The sequence below is a fragment of the Miscanthus floridulus genome, unplaced genomic scaffold, assembly GCF_019320115.1.
Source record: "Miscanthus floridulus cultivar M001 unplaced genomic scaffold, ASM1932011v1 fs_164_8_9, whole genome shotgun sequence".
Classification (NCBI taxonomy): domain Eukaryota; kingdom Viridiplantae; phylum Streptophyta; class Magnoliopsida; order Poales; family Poaceae; genus Miscanthus; species Miscanthus floridulus.
Window position 1 is genome coordinate 35051 of NW_027096317.1, and position 9235 is coordinate 44285.

General features: G+C 43.9%; 1 non-coding gene across 1 annotated transcript; it reads right to left on the reverse strand.

Moving 5' to 3' along the window:
- Nucleotides 1–3030: 3030 nt before the first annotated feature.
- LOC136530620 (small nucleolar RNA R71) lies at nt 3031–3138 on the reverse strand. The gene has a single exon (XR_010777826.1). It is a non-coding gene; the product is annotated as a small nucleolar RNA R71 (small nucleolar RNA).
- Nucleotides 3139–9235: the final 6097 nt, after the last annotated feature.

Genomic DNA, 9235 nt, shown 5'->3' on the forward strand with positions numbered 1-9235 from the left:
CCAGGGACTCCTCGCTCCTTGGTGTTCGGTCCATCGCCAGCGACGCCGGGGACTCCTCGCTCCTCGGTTCTCGAACATCGCCGCATACGCCATCATCGCTAGTGTCGTTGGGGACTCCTCGCTCCTCGGTGCTCGGTCATCGCCAGCGACACCGGGGACTCCTCGCTCCTCAGTGCTCGGTCATCGCCAGCGATGCCGGGGACTCCCTTGCTACTTGGATCTTGCTACGTTTCATCGGTGTGGCTATCAAGCTGCTCCACACTATTTGGATCAGGGTGCTGATCTTGGGCAGCGCGTCTAGGTCTTGATACGCGTATGTCAGACGATGTCAGCAAGCTTTCAGACTTCTTTGACCCTGCTACAAGATTCATTCTTCATCTTCCAGTAGGCTCAGGGACTAAGTGGGCACACTTCACCTTGCGGTGAATGTGCTTGTTCTCATCTCGAGGCTATGCCCAGGGACTGGCTGCCTGCTCGGCTAATCTTCTACTTTATGACCCTAGCACCATGTGACTGCGTCACCTACTGTCAGGCTTGGGGACTAACTGTGGGGGTATGGCCCCAAGACATGGGCCGCACCATCGGAGGTGGCCCAGCCCACAAGATCAAGGCGTGCACGGCGCTGCTCGGCGTGCACCGCAAGACATTGTATAGTACCAAATAGGATACTTTACTTGTAACCCTGCCCCTCCAGAGTATATAAGGAGAGGCAGGGGTCCTCTACTCGACATCATGTATTCAATACAATACACCAAAGACACAGGACGTAGGGTATTACGTCGATCAGACGGCCCGAACCTATCTAAATCACTGTCTCTGCGCCTTGTGTCACCATCTGGTTCCTGATTACGCGCATCCCCACCGACAAATCTACCATCGTGGGATACCCCTCGGTGGACTGCCGAGCATATTCTGTCGACAGGTATATTACATGTGCGCTTGCGGATACCTTATATATATAGTTTACAAGTGTTCTCATAATTACAAACAACGCATTTCTAGCATCATGCTAGGGATGACAACTTAGTTAAGCGTGATGCTAAGAAATGTCAACACCAACCTGGCGGTGCCTCGCCCTCCGCTTCGGTGTGGTGTCCTCTTGAGTGTTCTAGAACCTTCTGGGTTGTTTTCACTGTGGATAAGCATGATTTAGTCTAGCATCTAGGTCCACCTTGATAGTTTTCTGGATAAACCCTACAAAAAATATAGATTCAGCAAAACTCATGGAATTTGTTAGGTTAAACCCCTAGACCTTCGTTGGTGATTATATTTATGCCCTTATACATGTTATATTAACAGTTTATAATGGTTGTTAACTGCTGTTGATGGTAGTTATCGTCCATCATAAACCATCAACCTTACTTGAATAAATGCATAAAAAGGATCACCAACATAGACTTAGGGGTTTAAACTAACAATTTCCATGAGTTTTGGTTAATCTATGTTTTAGCAGGGTTATTCCAGAAAACCAGCAAGGGGGATCCAAACGTCAAATAAAATCATGCATATACACGGCAAAAACTACTCCAGGAGGTTCTAGAGGCCACCAGAAGGCATCCCCCCGAAGCAAACCTATAGTGGATGACAGGTGGGGCCGGCCGGAGACTGGTATAGCCATTATATCTCTTTATTTATGACTTTGTGCTACTTCAATATTATGTTGCTATTTATTATGTTCCTAGTTTACTCTAGTTATATGCTTGATATAGTTGTGATTGATGATGAGTTTATGCATATGTTCGCAAAGCGCTTAGCCCAAGACGCACGTGGGTTATGTGGTCGACATTATATAAGCATGGTGCTTAGAGATTGTTTACCTTTGGATGCATTCTGCACTCTGGGTCATGTGGTAGATCATGGATGTGACACTCCCATTGAGTCCTTTGTAATTCACTCCCCATTTGTAGAGCAAGTGGAACACGGCTGTGAAGGGAGATAAGCTCTATTCTTGATCTTCCTTAGTAATGTTCCGTATGCATAGATTTAGAGTTAATTATGCTATAGATGAGAGTGTATATCCTTGGGTGTACAAAAGACTTAGTAAATAAGGAATGACATAGGAATCTTTTGCTCTTACCGAATCTTCTGCCTAGCCATACTACATTTTATGAGTCTCTATTTTTATCTCTGGAATTATTGTCAATGCTTCACACTTATCATTTATTTATCATTTGACTTACCCCTGCCATAGCATGAGAGTGATTTTATCATAAGTATACATATTTGTCAATATCTCTATGCCAACAAACCCCTAGCTCCTCCCTGTGGATAAAATATAAATAATGATACTCGGTATACTCTCGGGTGAAATGCTACAATGGTATATTATCTGTGTGCTTGCGGATACTTTAATATATATAATTTTCTCTGAACTTACAAGTGTCATGAATAATTACCAACAACACATTTCTAGCATCATGCTAGGGATGACAACTTAGTAAAGAGTGATACTAAGAAATGTCAACAAGCATTTTTGGCGCCGTTGTCGGGGTGGGGCACATGGCTAAGAGAATTGATCAAAAAAATACTTATTGATAAAATCATAACAACTCTGCTTTAGCAGGCTTACCCTTGTTTGTCTTTGTCCATATCTTATACAGGGTATTGCAGGATTGGTCAGAATCAACCAAATCAAAAAGGAAGCTCAACACCAGTTTCTGAAGTTATGGCTAACAAGGCTCTGTGTTAGTTCTCCGCTCCAATCACCGAGAACATCCACACTGGACCAACCCTCAAAACCAACAACCTTGATTTCAAGCTTAGGCCAAGCCTCACCAACATGGTGCAAGCTACCCCATTCAGTGGAAAGGCACATGAAGATGCTAGTGCTCATCTTCAGAAATTTCTGGAGATCAATAGCACAGTCATCATCAAGGACGTTGCTCAAGACATCATACTACTTCGCTTGTTTCCGTTCTCATTAGTGGGAAAGGCGAAGCAATGGTTCTACACCAACAAAGATAATATCAATACAATGGCAAAGTGTTCAAAGGCATTCCTAGAAAAGTTCTTCCCTATAGGCAAGACAAATGCCTTAAGAGGAAAGATTTCCAATTTTTAAATAGCAAAAGGGAGAGACCATTCTAGAAGCAGGGGAACATTTCCAAGAATATGTTTTAGATTATCCTCATCATGGAATGGAAGATTGGTTGCTCATGCAAAGTTTCTACCATGGATTAACTCAGAAAGCTCGTGAACAACTTGATGCCACTGCTGGAGGATCATTTATGTCGCTCACCCTTGGAAAAGATGAAACTCTTATGGAAAAGATAGCCTCTAATCAAGGCTGGTCAACATGCAACATCCGATCATGTAATAAGAGTGAAGAAGTACTAGAAGAGGTGTGTGCACTATCAACCAAGATGGATGTACTGTTAAATTGGCTCAAACAGCGAGACAATTACAAGAGAGTTCGTCAGGCCATTCAAGATGCTTTCAATGCTCAAAACACATGTGGAGAATATTTGGGGGTTGAATTCCTAGAATATCAAGAGGATGTAAACATCAATGGCAACAATCTAGGTTCACAACAATAGAGACAAGGATGGAATCAACAATGGTCAACTTACCAAGGTAAGTACCCAGGTGAAAGGTCCTAATGGCTAGAGGGGGTGAATAGCCAATTAAAATTTTGTACAACAACACTTAATAAACCAGGTAGACAATTATGAGGCAAAGCAAGTGTTGCGCTAGCCTACTAAGAATGCAAGCCACCTACCACAATTCTAGTTTCTATAGTTTCTAACCACTCAATGGCTATGTCACTATACTAAGTTAGTGTGCTCTCAAAGGCAAACTAAAGAGCCACACTAACCAAACTAACAAGCTCTCACAACTAGCTACACTAAAGAGATTGATAACTAGTTTGCGGTAATGTAAAGAGAGAGAGTAACATAGTTATACCGCTGTGTCGAGGAAGGAGCCAATCAATCACAAGAATGAATACCAATGAAGACCAATCACCTCAGAATCAAATGATGACACAATGATTTTTTATCGAGGTTCACTTGCTTGCCGGCAAGCTAGTCCTCATTGTGGTGATTCACTCACTTGGAGGTTCATGCGCTAATTGGCATCACACGCCAAGCCCTCAATAGGGTGCCACACAACCAACATAAGATGAGGATCACACAAGCCATGAGCAATCCACTAGAGTACCTTTTGGCTCTCCGTCGGGGAAAGGTCAAGAACCCCTCACAATCACCACGATCGAAGCCGAAGACAATCAGCAACCTCCACTCAACGATCCTCGCTGCTCCAAGCCATCTTGGTGGCGGCAACCACCAAGAGTAACAAGAAAATCCCATAGCGAAACACAAACACCAAGTGACTCTAGATGCAAACACTCAAGCAATGCACTTGGATTCTCTCCCAATCTCACAAAGATGATGAATCAATGATGAAGATGAGTGGGAGGGCTTTGGCTAAGCTCACAAGGTTGCTATGTCAATGCAAATGGCCAAGAGAGTGAGCTAGAGCTAGCTATGGGGCTTAAATAGAAGCCCCCATGAAATAGAGCCGTTGTACCCCTTCACTAGGCACAAAACGGGGTGACCAGACGCTCTGGTCAGATCGACCGGATGTAGGACCCTAGTGTCCGGTCGCCCGATGCTTGCCACATGATCCCTCTCTTCAAATACTGAGTGCCCGATCCCAATGGTTAAGTGATGACCGAACGCAGCACAGTGCCATGATCGGACATAGGACTCCAGCGTCCGGTCACTTCCAGTAAGGTTCTAGCTACGACCGGACGTGTCAGTTTGATCATGACTGGATGCAGGACCCTAGTGTCTGGTCATTTCTAGTAAGCCTCCACTCGTGACCGGACGCGTCCGGTTATGCTCGACCTAACTCACCTAGCGTCCGGTCATATAGTGTCTCCTCTGTGCATTGCCACGTCAGCAGTACCGGACACACCCCGCCAGCAACCGGTCACAATGTGACCCAGCGTCCGGTCACTATGTGAAATCTTGCCTTTTCTGTATAGGGCGCCGGTGGCACCATCGGACTGTCTGCACTATATGGGCGGACACTCCACTGGTGAAGTTTCTTACCCTTGCTCAAATGTGACAACCACCAAGTGTATCACCTTGTGCACATGTGTGTTAGCATATTTTGACAAAACATTTTCAAGGGTGTTAGCACTCCACTAGATCCTAAATGCATATGCAATGAGTTAGAGCATCTAGTGGCACTTTGATAACCGCATTTCGATACGAGTTTCACCCCTCTTAATAGTACGGCTATCGAACCTAAATGTGATCACACTAGCTAAGTGTCTTGATCACCGAAACAAAATGGCTCCTACCATTTATACCTTTGCCTTGAGCCTTTTGTTTCTCTTTCTCCTTTTCCAAGTCCAAGCACTTGATCATCACCATGGCATCACCATCATCATGTCATGATCTTCATTTGCTTCACCACTTGGAATGTGCTACCTATCTCATAATCACTTTGATGAACTAGGTTAGCACTTAGGGTTTCATCAATTCACCAAAACCAAACTAGAGCTTTCAATCTCCCCCTTTTGGTAATTGAAGACAACCCTTTCACAAAGATATGAATTGAAATTCAATTGAATCCATGTTGCTTGCCCAAGCATATTACCATGTGTAAAAGGATATGGACAAGTTTCATGAACTCCAAATGGTAGCAATTGCTCCCCTACATATGTGCTAAGAGTTTGGATTGTAGCTTGCACATATGCTTAGATAGGAAATATAGGAGACAATGTCTACCAAATGATGCTAAGGTATAAAAGATGGACCTTTGAAGCGTGATACCAATCGGAGTGCACCAATATACCATCCTTAGCACCATTAGTAACTAGACATACACAAAAACTAGAATACGCCATAAGATCATCATCAGAAGTAAGGGTCTAGTTTTCATAATGTGAGCATGAGTCTAGTTACTTAACCTATGCATGCTAGTTTTTCATTTCATCATTCAAACCTACAACTAGCATACACCACACAAGCATGGATATTGAAATTAAAAACTTGTGCCATGCAAGCAAACATATGAAATGCACATTCAAATGCGCCATACAAGTTCATGAGCTCGCTCCCCCTACTTGTGTGCTCAAAATTTTAATTGATTCCTTTCCTTTGTCATATCTCTCCCCCTATGTCAAATACTCCTCCTTGTTGTCTTTTCACTATCTTAGTACACTAATATCTTTGTTTTCTCCCCATAGTACTAATATTACTATTATCTTTGTTTTTCTTCCCCTTTGTCATCAATGACCACAAAGGTTCAAAATGTAGATAGGTTGAGATTATCAATGTCAATCAATGGGGTGAGGATTATTTTCCCAAATTTGGTCCAATCTAGATCATTTGCCAAAGATATTTAACTCGGTTTGATCCAAGGACAAGCTTCTTCACACCTCCAAATAAGGGTTATCTTGCACCATGTTGAGTTAAACACTTAGAGCTCATTTTCTAGATCAAACACTAGGTTTACAAGCCCACAAACATATCATATGCTACCATTAGATCAAGTCAAGCATAGAAGCAATAGTGGTACCATACAATCATCAAATTCATTTGATTTTCATGAATGAGCATATTAAATATGAAAGATGTCTATATACACTAAACAAGTCCTTAGCAAGGATGTATGCCATGCCAATCAACTTTTACCTTGGATTGCTCGAAGGAGAGGCATGTCATATAAGTGGGGGTGTATCAACACATATTTGAGATATCCAATATGTTCAACTCATTCCTTAGCTTGCAAAACCTTTTCTCATCCAATGGCTTGGTGAATATATCGGCAAGTTGATCTTCGGTGCCTACACTCTCAATGCAAATATCCCCTTTTTGTTGGTGATCTCTTATGAAATGGTGGCGGACATCAATGTGCTTTAGTAAGTCAAGATTTTATCATCAGTTATTATCAAGTTATGCTTAAGCCCCAATTGACCCACATGATCATATATCAGAACCAATTGAGTCCTGAATCCTCATCATAATATCATCATAGTCATCCTGTATAAACAACATTATAAGTAGCCATTTATTCTATGAGTTTTCTAGGCCACTCATGACCGTGAGCATGGCTGTTATAATAGTTTGTAACCCTCTACAGAGGTGGTGCACATTCACCGCGAGTCGTGATTCCCATATGCTCGAGTTAATTACTCCCATATCACTGCCAAGGTGAGCGGGCAGGGTACACTATGAAGCCATTTAATAGGTTTCTCTAACAAGTTAGGGACGCTAGGTTTCCTCAGCAGGCAGATGTAGGAACCCCCCTTTCCTATGGCACATATCCATCGCGGCTATACACATAGGAACAGAGGCAGTCCTATACCCAATATGGCAAGCCCCTTTTGTGCCATAAAGGTAACCTGTAACAAGCTAGAAAAGGTCCTACTACTAAGCTAAAGTCAGAGCCATGTGACCCTCACGGTTGCACTATCAGTCCCAGCTTTTGCCGACAGATAAGTCCTTGTGGATGCCCGAGAGCATCATGATCAAAACTCATTTGCTCCTTCGCCCTATAATTCAGTTGTTTAAAGCAACTTTTACCTTTTCGTTCCATAGATCCATTATTCATTATGTAGATCATGTACAGGTACATTGAGCGCTAGCAAACTACCCATATGCATATAACCCATAGGAGACAAGGAGCAGGATAATCAATCACTAGGATGTCCTTATGGGTATCAAAATTAGACACATGCAAATGAGTAATTAATAAATGTGAATAGGCATCAAGGTAGATCCCATGCTATACTTGCCTTGGTTAGCAAACTCCTGCTGGTCCTGCTGGTCATCGAAGAACTCTTGGTCTCCAACGTTCTCCTCACTGTCTGAACACGACCAACACGGCAACATACAACATTCCAGGAACATTCATGCAAAGAAAACAATCCTATGGTTAGAACAGTACAGCAATAGTAAAGAAAACAAGATAAAATGTTTATGAAAAGAATCTATGTCTCGCTACGATCACTTCAACGCGAAGTTCACAAAAATCGGAGCTAAAACGCGAAAGTTATGAATTAAACGGGATTCCTATAGCAAGTTAATTAACTAAACATAATCATGAAATTTAGAAGTTTCTAACATGTCTAACAGTAGCATTACTGCGTAGATTACGAAATTACAAACCTAACGCAAGTTGATTGGGTCAAATCGGAGCTAAAACGATGATTTTATAAGCAAAACAGTGTAGTGGCAATTCTATAAATAGTTAGAATTCATTTTCGATTTAATAAATTTAAAAAGAAATTTAGATTTGAGTCTGATGGAGGACGGCGGGCGCAATTTGCTGAGAGCCGAGGGTCTCTTTAGAAATTTGACCCGCGAAGGGGTATCGGCTTATGTGAGCCGTTAGATCACAGATGGGTGGCTCGGATTAGATCTGGGGGAGGAGAGAGAAGATGCCGCTAGGAATAGTAGCTCCGGCAGCGGCGCAGCCATGGCCGGCGGCAAGGAACATGCTGGCATGCATGGTTTAGTGGCTACGGGCCACGGTTCGAAGAACTGAGGACACTGGGAGAGCGAGGGGGTGAAGAGTACCTCGGACAGGCCGATACGGTGGCCGGAGGATGCGGCCAAGGCAGCGGTCGCCATGGCTGGCGGCATGGAGCTCACGGGAGCACGCAAAACGGGGTGTACGTGCCATGAAACATGCAAATAACAGCATAGGGAGAAAGAGGGGAGCACAGCGAAGCTCACCGTGGTGACCAACGGGGTCGAAATCGGCGCGGGGACGGCAATCCGCGTGGAGGGGTAGTCGGTGAACCATGGTGCTTCTCTAAGGCGGTTGTGGCTTCCTCGGCACGAGCAAGTGCGAAAATGGAGCGGGAACGACAGCAGGGAGGGTGGCAGGGGTCACAGCTCTGTTTTAAAGAGGTCAGGCGCGGAGCAGCCGTTGTGGCTTGGACTGGGCGCGGACGCGCGGGGATAGGTTGTCAGCGGCTGAGACGCGGGGCTACGGTTGAGGAATGCGGCGTGGCTCGGCTGGGCCGGCCCAAGAAGGAAAGCGGGAGGAGGCGAGCGGGCTGGGGAAATTGGGCCAGCAGGCCAGGCCAGGCCGGCGGGGAAAGAATGGCCAGTAGGCCAAATTGAGGAAGAGAAAGGGCGGGAAAAATATTTCCTTTATCTTTTTCCAAATCAATTTTTCAAATGATTTTTTATTCCTTTTTAGTATAAATCAAAACCACTCAACATATTAAATAAAATGCTCCGGCATGAGTGCATCAACATGTATATATCCT